We start from the raw sequence: 12,943 nt of genomic DNA on the forward strand, positions 1-12,943 counted from the left end.
ATGACATGCTGTAACGAGAGATGGCGAAGGAACTGCGCACTTTTGTCGACATAATAGCTCATGCATGATTGTGGTAGTTGCACATTTTTGTCGGCATAGTTAGCATCCATAGTAGTTGTAGTTGCACACATAGTAGTTCACAGTTGGATACGATTATTAAAAAGTTGCACAACATAACAATTCAAAGATGGTTAGACGATGTCTTGCGTTTGCATTGCTTACTCAAGTATAGCTAGACGAGCGACATTATAAGCTCGATCAACTATTGTTGCACATTGAAAGACTGTCGCACACTGGAAGACTGTCGCACGCATGAGCATGAAGTTGCACAGTCTCGTCGGCACAATGGCGCACGCACGGCCGCAAAGATAGGGTGTAATTCACCAACCGTAACAAGTCAACCGAAGCCTATTCACTCTAAAACATGTTAGGTTGCTCAGAGAATTGGGATATGTGTGTAAGTTGATCTATTGTTTACTATTTTTTGTTGGCATCCACAGTAGTTGTAGTTGCACACATAGTAGTCCTAGTTGGCACATGCATGACCACATAGTTGCACAAACTGGTCCGCATAGTCGCATATGAATTGTCGTGGGAGGTTCTCACGCCCCGCCGCGAAGTTGCACACTTTGGTGTAGTCGCACATGCATGGCAACAGAGTTGCACAATCTGGTCCGCATAGTCACACATGAATTATCGTGGGAAGTTCTCACGCCCGGCCACGGAGTTACACACTCTCGCCGGCATACCCGCACACGCATGGACACAGTGTTGCACAATCTTATCCGCATAGTCGCACATGAATTGCCGTGGGAGGTGCTCACGCATGGCCGCGGAGTTGCACACTTTTGTTAGCACAGTCGTATATGCATGGCCACAGAGTTGCACGATCTCATCCGCATAGTCGCACATGAATTGTCGTGGGAGGTGCTCACGCCCGGCCGCGGAGTTGCACACTCTCGTCGGTATAGTCGCACATGCATGGCCACAGAGTTGCACAATCTCGTGCGCATAGTCGCACATAAATTGTCATGGGAGGTGCTCACGCATGGCCGCGAGGTTGCACACTCTCGTCGGCACAGTCGCACATGCATGGACACAGAGTTGCACAATCTCGTCCGCATAGTCGCACATGAATTGTCGTGGGAGGTCTCATGCATGGCCGCGGAGTTGCACACTCTCGTTGGCACAGTCGCACATGCATGGCCACAAAGTTGCACAATCTCGTCCGCATAGTCGCACATGAGTTGTTGTGGGAGGTGCTCATGCCCGGCCACGGAGTTGCACACTCTCGTCTGCGTAGTCACACATGCATGGCCATACAGTTGCACAATCTCGTCTGCATAGTCGCACATGAATTGCTGTGGGAGGTGCCCACGTCCGACCACGGAGTTGCACACTCTTGTGTGCATAGTCGCACATGCGTGGCCGTGGAGTTGGGACATTCTTATAGGATAGTCCCTCAAACGCGGTTGTGGGGGCTGCACACGCGCAACGACTACCAGGCAGTTGGCCAGGGCACCGGGGCAGCAGATGAAATTGCACATTTTCACTGTCAGAGAGTAGTATGAGGTGGTGCCACTGAGGAAAATTGCATGACCTGGGCAACAAACGAAGTTGCACATCTCACTGGAAAGAGGCAGTTTGGGGGTGGAGGTACCATAGAGAAAAACTACACATCTACGATGTACAAGAAAAGTTGCACAACCCTATTAGGTAGTTGCACATCGACGGCTAGTCAGTTGCACAAAACAGGGACAAAAATGCACAAAAAAAGTTTGTCAAAACATATCCATGCGGGATCTAGTTTCGAAGAGCACATCGCGAGGTTTTCAGTGGTGAAAGCGGATCTTAATTTTGATGTTTAGTTCAAAAGTTATGGCTTTTTTAAGAAACAAAAATTAAAAAGCAAACTAGATTGTCAACTTCCTGTTGTATACAAGGGACCACATACTTTTCTTTTTCACCGGCCGCTCCGAAGCTCTACCTGGCGCTTGAGCGCCCACTAGACGGGTCCTAAAATATTACCCTATTTATTCTGTAGTTTTCCGCTTTTACTTTTGTTATTTTTAGGAAATTTTATTTCACGAAAATGTTTCCAACGCTAACAAATTTGCTTCCACAGTACTCGGATTTGCTTCTATCCATCAAAATATTGTTTGTAATGTACTACAGTTTTTCCCTTGTTGCAATGAACTTTTTGTTTCCAATGATTAAAGAATTTGCTTCAAGCGCAGCTGAACTTTGCTTCAATCAAATAGTTTGTTTTATTTCCAAAACAACAACAAAAAACGCAAAATTGCAAATGTGCTTCTAGCTAAAAATGTGACAAAAACTTGTCCAACGTGTGTTGTTATACTTTCTTGCACCTAGAGAAATGTGTTTCCGGTAATAATTTAATTTTTTCGGGATTATTTCTTTGATACGACGTAAACTTTTGCCTAATGTAACAATTAATTTGTTTTCAATCGCATGAATACTATGTTTCGTCCGACTAAGAACTTGCTTCCTCAGCAACATGGAGAAGTTTCAATGTGAGTGGTACAATGTTACTATTCATGAAGCTACCATGATTCGTCCATTTACGAAATATGTTTCGTTGCTTCTCTTCTTTTGCGAGGCTGTATATTTGCTTCTTTAAGCGGTCAACAGTAGAGTGGTTCATATGTTCATATGCCATGCTTCCTATTGTCTACGAATTTGCTTCCATCTATCGGAAAGTATGCTTCCGTACAAGCTTCACATATTAACCACTGGGATGACGATGGTGGATACCAAAGCAGCAAGCGACATGGAAGGCGACAAGACTAGATCCAGCGAACGGGAAAGAACGGGGCATGGCCACATACAGCCTAGCAAGGTTGACCTGGATGGGAGGTAGTCCCCTGGGAAAAGTTATTGCCCCCACCTCAATTATTGCATATGCTCGAGGTTGCATGCCCTACCACTCGAAAGCATCCTGCACATCGCCACTGCCCTGGACATCGCAGCGCCATGGCGCTGCTCCATCTCACCTTGGATAGCAAGCAACATGCACAATGTAGTAAGGAAAGAGACGGGGTCTAGCACTGAAGCGGTGGACCGGGAGCCGCATTGGATCATGGTGCAGTTCATGCGGGGCAAGGGATCCAAACCTGGGCAACATCAGCAGAGATATTAGATGGATGCGAGGAGGATTGCGAGTTAGGCAGTTCGGTGCATCAGAAGCAGGGCATGGAGGGTGAGCTCCGCCATGGGCAGGGTCAGATGCACTAGGAGCAGGCAGTGCTGGTGGAGAGAACCAAGGCGCGGCGTCTCATCGGTGAGGTAGACAGGAGAGAGGAAGAAGCAAGTGGCGAGATTTTTGGGATAGAGATGGGACGAGGGAGTCATGAGGTACGTAATTGAAGGAAGGTGCAGGGTAATCAGGTGCATTGAACCGATTTTTTCAACGAGCTCTGGACCGTGCGATGGTGTGGAAATTAATGGTAAGGGATCGGTCTGATGTTTGCTTCCTATCAGATGTATGATAGGAAGTGTTTCCCTTACATATATAAATTGTTGTCTCAACAGTCTTCCACATGCATGCACCACATTACAATGATGTCACAGTAATTAAAAGTATTAATGAAGCAAACATAATAAGTGCATTGCAACAAGCATGTCTCATCACATAATCAATAGTTTGACCAGTTGTTTAGGGATCAAATGAGTAGCGGACGATGTTTGTACCGATAGTAGGTTACCAGGACCCACACATATTACATGAATGACGGGTTCGTGAAACGTAAGGGGACAAGCGGGCCGCTTGCTCTGGAATCAGAGATCTGGCCTCTTGATGAGAGCATTTAAATACCTCACCCAGCGTCGTTTAGTGGTTTTACTCAGACCCAGCAAGATCATCAACCTCTCATGCGTGGTCACCTCCGTCAAGATGCACATCGTGAGGTGATTCAACCGCCTCTCCGCTGTCTTCTATGTCGCTCGAAGCCCACACCGGGTCGCCGGAACACTTCTGACCCAAGCTAACATCGCCGCCCTGAGCTGCTCTACCCGATGCCTATCCCGCGTAAACTGGTAGATGCGCACCATGTCCTCCAAAGATACCTCCTCGCACAATTCTTGTGATGCCATCTATCATTGTTAGCGAAATAGCAATACACACACACAATCTATTCTACAACTCATTTATGAATAAGCTATTCAGGACCTTCCTAACTGCCCAAAAATACATAAGCTAAATGTGCTTCCTATAGTTTTTAACAGTCGGGTGGACTTTTCTGGCATCTTTTTTTGCACTATTTTTGTCGCAATTTTTGAAACGTTTATCGGAATGATGCAAATGATATACCGTTGGATAGCTATTCAATAGGCGAAACTTCTTCATGTTAATCGTCTTCCTTGTTACAGTAAATTCAAAAAACTGAAACTTCTTCAAATGAGTTTTTAGTGTTTATGTGAAGAAAAAAATCAAACCGTTTGTCGGGATGATGCGAATGATATACCGTTCGTAATCTATCAATTAGCCCAAACTTCGTCATATATAACACTTTTTTAGATTCGATACGGTTTAAGAGCAATTTTTAAAAAACTAACGTCATTTTCGACCTTTTCCCCCCAAACTGCTACACTACACGCAATTGCTCGCGCATAGCAGCAAACAGCCCTATGCTGAGCAAGCTAACTGCTAGGTTCAATGATACTAATTTATTTTTATATTACTCTTTTTCCCCAGGTCACACTAACCACCAGGACTGAAATAACTAACTGATGGGACTGCGGCAATTAACACCAAGCTAACTGTTGGGAATGAATATACTAATTTTTGTTTTCATTTTTTCCTGGATCACTGCTACTTGTGATAGTGTTGGGTTTCTCCTAAGAGGAAGGGTGATGTAGTATAGTAATAGATAGTATTTTCCTCAGTTAAGAACCAAGGTTTATCAAACCAATAGGAGATGGAAAATAGACACATTTAGCAATACCTGCACACAGGCAAACAAATGCTTGCACCCCAACAAGGCAAGGGGCATCACTCCCCTTGTTCTTGCCCATTGCAAGCCAAATCTGGTAGTGGTAGATATAATAAATAAAATTAAAATAAAACAACGAAGAATTATAAGTTTTGTTTATAATAGAAGTGAATGGACTCGCAGGTCATAGGGTTCACTAGAGACATCTCTCTCTTAAATAGCATCGATGGGTAAACAAATTACTATTTGGCAATTGATAGAATTGTGCATAGATATGATGATCATCCAGGGCATAATCAATATATAGACATTACATCCGTGAAAAATAGACCGATACACTTACTGACATCTACTACTATTACTCCAACCCGAGACCGCTATCCAACAATGCATCTCAAAGTATTAAGTTCATGACGAACATAGTAACTCTTTAAGCAAGATGTCATAATGTAGATAGAATAAGATCAAGCAATATGTTCAAACCCCGTCGCTTTATCCTTAGTAGCAACAATACAAATACGTGCCTTGCAACTCCTCCGATCATAGTGTAAGGACATCCCAAGATTGAGCCTACTACTATGCACCACTCCCTTTGAAGATCTACTCATCCAATTGGCCAAAGAAGACTTATAGATCGGAAAGCATGCGTAGCTATAAAATTACGCAATCATAAAAATATCAGAAGACTCATAATATTAATGAATAATCTAATCATCAACCCACAATGCATCGGATCCCAACAAACGCACCGCAAAAGTTTACATCGGATTGATCTGATGAGATCAATGTATTGAAGATTGAGAGAGAGAGAGAGATCTAGCTACTGCTATGGACCCGTAGATACTGTTGAAACTACTCACACATCATCGTGGAGGCAGCAAGGTTGATGAACATAACCTCCCCAATGGCTTTCCCCTTCGGCGGAGTACCGGCGGAGGCCACCAAATGGGATCTCGGAAGAACAGAGGTTGCGGTCGCTGAAGAATTGTTCAGGCCTCGCTGTGGAGATTTCTGAATATATGGGAATTTATAGGCCATGAATTAGGTCAAACGGGGTGCGCCTGGTGAGCTTGTGGCTCCCTCATGCATCTTCTGGTCTCTCGCCAAAAATTCTAGGGTCTCTCGTAGTTCATAAAAAATCATCGTAAAGTCTCATTGTGTTTGGACTTCGTTTGGTCTGGTTTTTCCGCGAAACAAAGAAAGTGCAAAAAACAGGAACTGACACTTGGTACTAAGTTATATGTTAGTCCATAAAAATAATATAAAATAGCATATAAAGTATATAAGAGTGATAATATACTAGCATGAAAGAACAACAAAATTGTAGATACATTGGAGACGTATCATCATCCCCAAGCTTAATGCCTACTCGTTCTCGAGTAGATAAATGATAATTAAAAACAGAATTTTGATGTGAAATGCTACCGAACATGTTCTCTATAATGTAATCATTTGTGTTTTAATATTGGGAAGCGAGTGATTTAAAGCACTAGTTCATTGATTTGATATCAAAATGATAATGTGCAAGATTGCTAGAAACTAATAATTGTCTTTCAAAAAAAAGCTAAAGAACGCTATTCCTGAACATTTAATCATGTAAGCATGGCATCGCTCTATCTTACTAACATAAAGTATAAATCATGAACACCCCAGTGCCAAACCAAGCAATTGGATCATACCTTTTCTCGCTTCAGCTTTTTCAACTTCGCTAAAAAAATGAGCATGAGCCATGGACTTAGCACTTTGCATGGCAAAGAGAATGATGATTGGGGTTTATAAATGAAGACAAAAATATGAGAAAGTCTGACATTGACGCAGCTGATAGTCTGGTAATGGAGAGGCCTTACAACTGATGTAAATACGAGCAGTAGAGATTGCCATGCAACGGACGCACTAGAGATATAAGTGTATGAAATCTCTCTGCATGAAACTAAGTGGGTGTGCATCCAACTTGCTTGCTCATGAACACCTCGAGGATTTGAGGAAGCTCGTCATCGGAATATACAAGCCAAGTTCCAGAATGTAAAAATCCCACTAGTATATGAAACTGAAAAATCATGGAGACTCTATATATGAAGATCATGATGCTACTTTGAAGCACAAGTGCAAAAAAAAGGATAGTAGTGTTGCCCCCCTCTCTCTTGCTCTCTTATTTTTTCCTTTTTCTTTATTTAGAACAGTCTCATGGACCTCATCCCCAGTTTTTCTAGGACTCATTAGTCTCCACCATTATTTTCCTCACTGGTAGGGGCAACTCTCTAATAATGATGATCATCAAAATTTTATTTACTTACAACTCGATAAACTGAAAGAATATGACTGTATATGAATGCCTCTGGCGGTGTACTAGGACGTGCAATGATCTAGCGTAGCATGTATAACAATGAGGAACGATGGCTGATACGTCTCCAACGTATCTATAATTTTTTTATTGTTCCATGCTATTATATTATCCATCTTGGATGTTTTATATGCATTATTATGCTATTTTATATCATTTTTTGGGACTAACCTATTAACCTAGTGCCCAGAGCCAGATGTTGTTTCTTCCTTATTTTTGTCTTCTACAGATAATCAATACCAAACGAAACGAAACTTTTTGACGATTTTTCTTGAACAAGAAGACACCCACGAAACTTCGGGAGGAGGCTAGAAGAGCCACAGGGTGGCCACAAGCCGGGAGGCCGCGCCCTAGAGGGGCACGCCTCCAGGGCTTATGGGCCCCCTGGAGCTCCTCCAACCCTAATCTCAGCTCTATAAATTCCCAAATGTTCCCCCCAATCATGATCATTGCAATAAGTAGTGGACATATCAAAATTAGCATCCCCAAGCTTGGGGTTTCGCATATTATTAGCACAATTGACATTAATAGAATTTATCATAACATCAGTGCAATCATGCTTTTCATTCAAGGAGCTATCGTGAATCACTTCATAAATTTCCTCTTTTAGCACTTCATCACAATTTTCAGATTCACGAATTCCAAGCAAAACATCATAAAGATAATCTAGAGCACTCAACTCACTAGAAATTGGTTCATCATAGTTGGATCTTTTAAAAAGATTAGCAAGTGGATGAGGATCCATAAGATTTTTTTTCGATTTTCAATAAACATACAATTATACCAAACGAACAAGCGAACAAACCAAGTAAGACATAAAGGCAAATGAAAATGCAAATGGAAAGAAGGCAAATAAAAATGCAAATATTTTTGTGTTTTTCTGAAAACGTTTTAGAAGAGAGGGAGAGGAAAATGAGAGGCAAATGGCAAATAATGTAAATGCAAGAGATGAGATTTTATGATAGGTACTTGGTAGGCTTGATGTAGAACTTCCCCGACAACGGCGCCAAAAATACTTCGTGCTACTTCTTGAGCTTGCCTTGGTTTTTTCCTTGAAGACGAAAGGGTGATGCAGCACAGTAGAGATAAGTATTTCCCTCAGTTAAGAACCAAGGTAGGAGGAACACACAAGTCTCCAATGATAGCACTTGCACAAACAAACAAATACTTGCACCCAACGCGATAAAGGGGTTGTCAATCGCTTCATGGTTACTTGCAAGGATGAGATCTGATAGAGATAGGTATAAAAGATAAATAAAAGTGCAAAATAAAGTAAAGGTAAAAAAATTGCAGGAAGGTATTCTTGTGTTTTTGGTTTTATAGATCTAAAAATAATATGATTAAAATAGACCCGGGGGCCAAAGATTTCACTAGAGGCTTCTCTCTTGAAAGAACGCATACGGTGGGTAGACAAATTACTGTTAAGAAATTAATAGAAAAGTGCAAAGTTATGATGATATCTAAGGTAATGATCATGAATGTAGGCATCACGTCCACGACAAGTAGACCGACTCCTGCCTGCATCTACTAGTATACTCCACACATCGACCGCTATCCAGCATGCATCTAGTGTATTAAGTTAACAAGAACGGAGTAACGCCTTAAGAAAGATCACATGATGTAGAGGGATAGATCCAATCAATATGAAATAAACCCCGTCTTTTTATCCCTAACAGCAACAATACAAATACATGCCTCGCTACCCTTTCTATCACTGGGTGAGGACACCGCAAGATTGAACTCAATACAAAGCACCTCTCCCATTGCAAGAAAAACCAATTTAGTTGGCCAAACCAAATCAATAGACCGGACAGAAATACAAAGCTATCTTAATCATGCATAAAAGAGTTTAGAGAAGACTCAAATAATATTCATAGATAATCTGATCATAAACCCACAATTCATCATATCTCAACAAACGCACCGCAAAAGAAGATTACATCGAATAGATCTCCAAGAACATCGAGGAGAACATTGTTATTGAAGATCGGAGAGAGAGAGAAGAAGCCATCTAACTACTAGCTATGGACCCGTAGGTCTGTGGTAAACTACTCACACATCATCGGTAGGGCAGCAAAGTTGATGTAGAGGCCCTCCGTGATCAAATCCCCCTCTGGCAGAGTACCGGAAGAGGTCTCCAGATGGGATCTCACGAGGACAGAAACTTGCGGCGGCGGAGAAGTATTTTTGATGTGTCCTCTGGTATACGTGATTCTTCTTATGATCTTGAAAATTTATTTAAGCCTCGTGATGAATATGTTTGCGAGAATATTGAAAGTGTGTTTGGAAGTAATAATGATCCCACTACTTTGGATAATGATCAATCTTACGATTTTTTTTCTAAAAGTGTGCTTGGAGAGGTAATGACTTTATTTGATGATAATCCCACTATTTTGGGAAAGTGTCAACTTTCCATGCATGTAGACCATGAAGAGAAAATTTTATATGATAGCTTTATTGTTGAATTTGATTATGATCCTACATGTAATTATTATGAGGGAGGAAAATATGGTTTTAGAAATTTTCATGTCACTAAATTACCTCCCGTTATGTTGAGATTCTTATTATTTCTTTCTTCTTCCTTGCATATGCTAGTTTTTGTCTGACTTGATAATTTATTTGCTTATAAAATGCCTATGCATAGGATGTATGTTAGACTTAAACTTGTTTTTCACATGCTACATGATGCTCTCTTCGTGTTTCAATTGCTATCTTTCATGTGAGCATCAATAAAATTATCAATGCCTAGCTAAAAGGCTTTAAAGAAAAACGCTAGTTGAGAGACAACCCAATATTTTTATTTTCTGTTTTTATGCGTTTATGAAATTATACTTCTTTTATGATTGTTTTTAGTGTTTAATTAGTGTGTGTGCCAAGTAAGACCTTTGGGATTATTTGGGTGATCGTTGATTTGATTCTGTGAAAAAACAGAAACTATTGCGCTCAGTTCTGGAATTTAGTAAATTCACATAAAGGTGTTCTTGATCTGAATTTTTTACACAAGATTGATATAAAAATTTCCTACGTTGTCCTAAGTTTTCAGAATTTTTGGAGTTACCGAAGTTTGGCTAAACTCCAAATTACTACACTGTTCTGTTTTTGACAGATTCTGTTTTCATTGTGTTGTTTGCTTATTTTCATGAACCTATGGGTAGTATCGGGGGGTATGAACCATGGAAAAGTTAGATATAACACCAATATAAAATTGGAATGAGTTTAAAACAGTATCTAAAAGTGGTTATTTGCTTTGTTTCACTAACGGATCCCACTAGTTTTCTGTTGAGTTTTGTGTTGTGAAGTTTTCAAGTGTTGGGTGAAGTTTCGATGTACTACGGAATAAGGAGTGGCCAGAGCCTACGCTTGGGGATGCCCAAGGCACCCCAAGGTAATATTCACGGACAACCAAGCATCTAAGCTTGGGGATGCCCTGGATGGCATCCCCTGTTTTGTCTTCAATCCATCGGTAAAATTGCTTGAGGCTATATTTTTATACACCACATGATATGTGTTTGCTTGGAGCGTCTTGTATTATATGAGTCTTTGCTTTTTAGTTTGCCACAATCATCCTTGCTGTACACACCATTTGAGAGGGACACACATTAATCGTGAATTTATTAGAATACTCTATGTGCTTCACTTATATCTTTTGAGCTAGGTAGTTGCTCTAGTGCTTCACTTGTATCTTTTTAGAGCACGGTGGTGGTTTTATTTTGAATACATTGATGAACTCTCATGATTCACTTATATTATTTGGGAGTCTTATAAATAGTATGGAAATTTGCTTAGGTTATGAATTTAGTCCTAATATGATGGGTATTCAAGAGGGATATAATAAAAACTTTTAAGAAGATCATTGAATATATGAGAAGTTTGAGTCCTTGCATTTGTTTTGAGATATAAAGATGGTGATATTAGAGTCATGATAGTGAGTAATTGTGGATTAGTAAGGATATTTGTGTTAAGGTTTGCGATTTCCGAAGCATGCACGCATGGTCTCTAGTTATGCGATGAAGTTGGAGCATGATTTATTTTTGATTGTCTTCCTTATGAGTGGCGGTCGGGGACGAGCGATGGTCTTTTCCTACCAATCTATCCCCCTAGGAGCACGTGTATTAGTACTTTGTTTAGAGGGCTAATAAACCTTTGCAATAAGTATGTGAGTTCTTTATGACTAATGTTGGGTCCATGGATTATACGCACTCTCACCCTTCCACCATTGCTAGCCTCTTCGGTACAGTGCATTGCCCTTCTCACCTTGAGAGATGGTGCAAACTTCGCCGGTGCATCCAAACCCTGTGATACGATATGTTCTTTCACACATAATTAAGACACCTTATATCTTCCTCAAAACAGCTACCATACCTACCTATTATGGAATTTCCATAGCCATTCCATAGCCATTCCGAGATATATTGCCAAAGAGCCCAAAAGAAAAAAGGGAAAATTAAAAAAAAAGGAAAAAATGAGAGAAAAAGGGTGAAGGGACAATGTTACTATCCTTTTCCACACTTGTGCTTCCAAGTAGCACCATGTTCTTCATGATAGAGAGTCTCTTATTTTGCACCTTCATATATTACTAGTGGGATTTATTCATTAGAACTTGGCTTGTATAATCCAATGATGGTCTTCCTCAAAATGCCCTAGGTCTTCGTGAGCAAGCAAGTTGGATGTACACCCACTTAGTTTTCTTTTGAGCTTTCATACACTTATAGCTCTAGTGCATCCGTTGCATGGCAATCCCTACTCCTTGCATTGACATCAATTGATGGGCATCTCCATAGCCAATTGATTAGCCTCGTCAATGTGAGATTTTCTCCTTTTTTGTCTTCTTCACACAACCTCCACCATCATATTCTATTCCACCTATAGTGTAATATCCATGGCTCACGCTCATGTATTCCATGAAAGTTGAAAATTTTTGAGAACGTGAAAAGTATGAAACAATTTCTTGGCTTGTCATGGGGGTTGTGCATGATAAATATTTTGTGCAAGCAAGATAGAGCATGACAAGATTATATGATTTTGTAGGGATAACTTTCTTTAGCCATGATATTTTGAGAAGACATGATTGCTTTATTAGTGTGCTTGAAGTATTATTGTTTTAATGTAAATATTAAACTTTTGTTTTGAATCTTATGGATCTGGATATTCATGCCAAAGAAAGAAAGATTAAATTGACAAACATGTTAGGTAGCATTCCACATCAAAAATTCTGTTTTTATCATTTACCTACTCGAGGACGAGCAGGAATTAAGCTTGGGGATGGTTGATACGTCTCCAACGTATCTATAATTTTTAATTGTTCCATGCTATTATATTATCCTGCTTGGATGTTTTGTATGCATTATGATGCTATTTTATATCATTTTTTGGGACTAACAGATTAACTTAGTGCCCAGTGCTAGTTGCTGTTTTTCCTTGTTTTTGTATTTTACAGTAAATCTATACCAAACGGAGTCCAACCGGAACGGAACTTTTTGACGATTTTTCTTGGACAAGAGACACCCATGAAGCTTCGGGAGGAGGCCAGAAGAGCCACGGGGTGGCCACAAGCCGGGAGGCCGCGCCCTAGGAGGATCGCACCTCTAGGGATTGTGGCCCCCCTGGAGCTCCTCCAACCCTAATCTCAGCTTTATAAATTCCCAAATAT

The sequence above is a fragment of the Aegilops tauschii genome, chromosome 4, assembly GCF_002575655.3.
Source record: "Aegilops tauschii subsp. strangulata cultivar AL8/78 chromosome 4, Aet v6.0, whole genome shotgun sequence".
NCBI lineage: Eukaryota > Viridiplantae > Streptophyta > Magnoliopsida > Poales > Poaceae > Aegilops > Aegilops tauschii.